Source organism: Heterodontus francisci, chromosome 10 (genome assembly GCF_036365525.1).
Source record: "Heterodontus francisci isolate sHetFra1 chromosome 10, sHetFra1.hap1, whole genome shotgun sequence".
NCBI lineage: Eukaryota > Metazoa > Chordata > Chondrichthyes > Heterodontiformes > Heterodontidae > Heterodontus > Heterodontus francisci.
In genome coordinates this window covers 91499608-91503209 of record NC_090380.1, presented here as the reverse complement: position 1 = coordinate 91503209, position 3602 = coordinate 91499608, and the positions used below count along the sequence as shown (strand labels likewise).

General features: G+C 48.2%; 1 pseudogene; it reads right to left on the bottom strand.

The window, feature by feature from the left end:
• Positions 1–657: 657 nt before the first annotated feature.
• On the bottom strand, positions 658–1245 carry LOC137374215 (histone chaperone ASF1 pseudogene; annotated as a pseudogene).
• Between the last annotated feature and the right edge of the window lie 2357 nt (positions 1246–3602).

Genomic DNA, 3602 nt, shown 5'->3' with positions numbered 1-3602 from the left:
GTAAAATTGGTTGTCAGGGCTGTTTCGCAGTTGGCTCTCCCCTTGCGCTTCTGACTTTTTTCCTGCCTACTGCTAAGTCTCTTCGACTCGCCACACTTTAGCCCCGCCTTTATGGCTGCCTGCCAGCTCTGACGATCGATGGCAACTGACTCCCACGACTTGTGATCAACGTCACAGGACTTCATGTCGCATTTGCAGATGTCTTTAAAGCGGAGACATGGACGGCCGGTGGGTCTGATACCAGTGACGAGCTCGCTGTACAAAGTATCCTTGGGGATCCTGCCATCTTCCATGCAGCTCACATGGCCAAGCCATCTCAAGCGCCGCTGGCTCAGTAGGGTGTGTATGCTGGGGATGTTGGCTGCCTCAAGGACTTCTGTGTTGGAGATACGGTCCTGCCACCTGATGCCAAAGATTGTCCGGAGGCAGTGAAGATGAAATGAATTGAGACATCGCTCTTGGCTGACATACATTGTCCAGGCCTCACTGCTGTAGAGCAAGGTACTGAGGACACAGGCTTGATACACTCGGACTTTTGTGTTCCGTGTCACTCCATAATTAATATTAGATTAAACCCATTAACTTATATCTGTGCTATTAATTCATCTATTTTATTACGAATGCTTTGCACATTCAGATATAATGCTTTAGCATCAACTATTTTCTGTTTTTCCCTGATGTCACTTTGAAGTCATTTGAAGGTGATGGCAACTTACTTGTGGAAAGAAGAGATTGCATATTAGGATTCGTATGTTCAGAATCATCTATTTTTTCACTGCTGTTATCCCAGTTGATATGGAAGCTTGTAACTCGTGGATTTGATGCCAAACATTTGCTACAGCTTCAAGGAATCTGGTTTCACAGGAGGATTTTTATGCAGCCCTAGATTGTTGTATTCATTATTCACATAAATACCCAACCCTGATAAATTCTTGACTTTGACTAAATGCAGGTTATTAAAGTGACAGCTGCTCCAAATGCATCAGCATCTGGGATAAGAAAAGGATTTGCTGCATTAGCCTGAATATCAAAAATGTGCCTTCCAGCAAGAACAGGTCCCACAATATAGAATCCAAGATTTGCTCATGTTCTTCACTTTCAGCTAAAGCCACATAAATGATTTTCCCTTCCAAAACCTTAGACAGATCTTCGATGCACTCAAAGGTGATCTCAAACTGAAAAGGGTTGAAAAAACAGCGACAGGTTGTCCAACACCAACACATTGTTCACCTGCATCTTTGTCATGGCTCCTACATGTTCCCTTTTTTAAAAACCCCGCTTCCGGCCCACCTGCGCGATTTTAAACAGAGCCTGAAGCTGCGGGCTGGCTTGGCAGAATGTGACAGGACCAGGTCTTGGCTTTCCTGTTCTGCAACCCTCTTGACAGCTCAGGTTTTATTCAGTTTATTTTCAGGTTTAATGAGGAAATTACCTTGGTTTATTCTTTGCTGGCTGATGAAAAACTGCAAACTGAAAAGTACTACTTTTAATACACAATAATACCTACTATTCAGTACTGTGATATGAGTTACCTGGGTCTGTCCACCATTTTGTTTTTTGTTTCTGTGACCGAAGAGTGAGATGGAAAATGATTTTCCTCATGAAACAGCCGAAAGGCAGCTTGCCGAATCCTTTCTTAGTTGTACAGCTAAAAACAAATCGCTTCAGTCAAAACCAATGTTTCAGACAGAATGCCTGGACAGTCAAACTTGCAAACTCAACCACTCCCTGGTTTGGCCAATTGTGTGAGGCCATTAATATCCTTCCCGCACTGCTTCTAGGTCCACAGGCCTACACTGCTTGCATTGACAGTGATGGCTATCTGCTCAAACTGCCTTTGCAAACTATGTCTTGGGGATCTTCTGGCACCTTGTGGATAGAGGACCTCTCTCCTCCTGTCCATCTCATGCACAAAAGCCTCCAGTGCTTTGTCAGAGAAATCTGGAACATGCGCTCAGCCCTGCTGCGCTGGCTTAATGCTTCTTTCCTAGCCACTTCCAGCACCTGCTGCTGCCAGAAGACACCACCCCTTCAAGAGGTTCAGGCTGACTTTAAGAAGTGCTAGCCTCGCATGAACTTGGGCCCCCTGCACGTGATGTGCAGCCACACAGCAGCATGTTTACCACTGCGCTACACATTACTATCATTCAACTTAGCAGGCAGTGCAAATGCATGCTGCCTGCATCGGAAAGACGGACATGGGTCAATCATGCATTGCGATCCCCACGCCCCTTTTCGGGGCTATCAGGTTTTTCCCAATAGGGTGGAATCTTACTGTCTTTAAAGATTTTCAGAGGTCAGGACCAAAAGCATGTTATGACCCCACTCGCGATGCCTGGCTACCCACCTGCACAATCTTACCAGAGGTGGCCAATTAAGAGGCCGCCTCCTGAGCCCTGTCCAATTAAGGACGGTGGGTGGCTCATGCACCTGTGGCAGAAGCAGTGGTGGGGGGAGAAGGATAAATAAAGGAGGCTTCATGTACCCCTTGGCCTGCTGCCAGGAGGCTGTCTCCAGAGACATCTGGGCTTCGCCTGCAGTGTGGGGCGGTCCGCTGCCAGTAAGATCCCGGCAGCATCCCCAATCTGGCTCCAAGTGGCCAGTTGATTAGCAGTAATTGGCTACGTGCTACTGCTGGGTGGGTAGCCAGTTTCATTGCTCACACACCTCTGGCAAGATCGGCCAGAGGTGGGAACACGTCCAATGGCCGACCTGACATGCGATTTTCAAACTACCCTCATTGTCCACCACCAAAGCTGCCTCCACACCAAAGGGCTGAATTCTATAAGCACGCCGCAAGTTGAGGCGGCGTGCGCTGATCTCGGTGGTTTGTTCGCAGGGGGGCTTATTTCAATGGAGGGGGCAGAGCGGCTACCCCCGATGACATCCCCGGCAGTGGCGTTCGCGCCACCGCGCTGGCACCATTTTTAAAGGGCTTCAAGCCCTGAAAGCTGATGTTAAATTTTAAAGTCACAACCACATTTAATTTAAGTAAACACATCAAAACTCCTGTTCCACTGCCCCAGTCATCAACCAGTAAACCTATTTCCATCTCTCCCCCGCAAAACCATTTTTACCAGTCCCCATAATTCAACCCCAAACTTTGTACTCTTTGCCCATCAACCCCTTCCCACCATTCCCACAGCCAACTGAATCAGTTTTCTCCACTATCCCACCCTGACCTGAAGATTACATTCTCACCCCTCCCCGTAAGTGTATTGCCTCAGATCCCCGTTTGGGGATCTGAGTGTGCGGTACATCTGGCCACCAGCCGGAACATCGGCGTGGGATGGCTGCCCGGTCCAGGTAAGTTCATTAGCATGTATTAGCATTAATTTTAGTACGGAAATGAAGGCTCCGCTGCCATGCAGCGTTGGGGCCGCACCGAGGCCTTGTCGCCACTGGTAAAATGCAGTGGGGCTTTCTCGGTGTCAGGGGTCGAGGTGGGTCTCTCCTGGAAGAATTTTCCGGCCCTCCCTGCCACGACCCCTGACATTGGAGGGCTGGTAAAATTCAGCCCAAACACTCCATTGTAGAACAGAACCATCGAGAGGGAACGGATTTGATGTGGCAAATGTCTTTTTTCAATTCTTTTGTTTCGT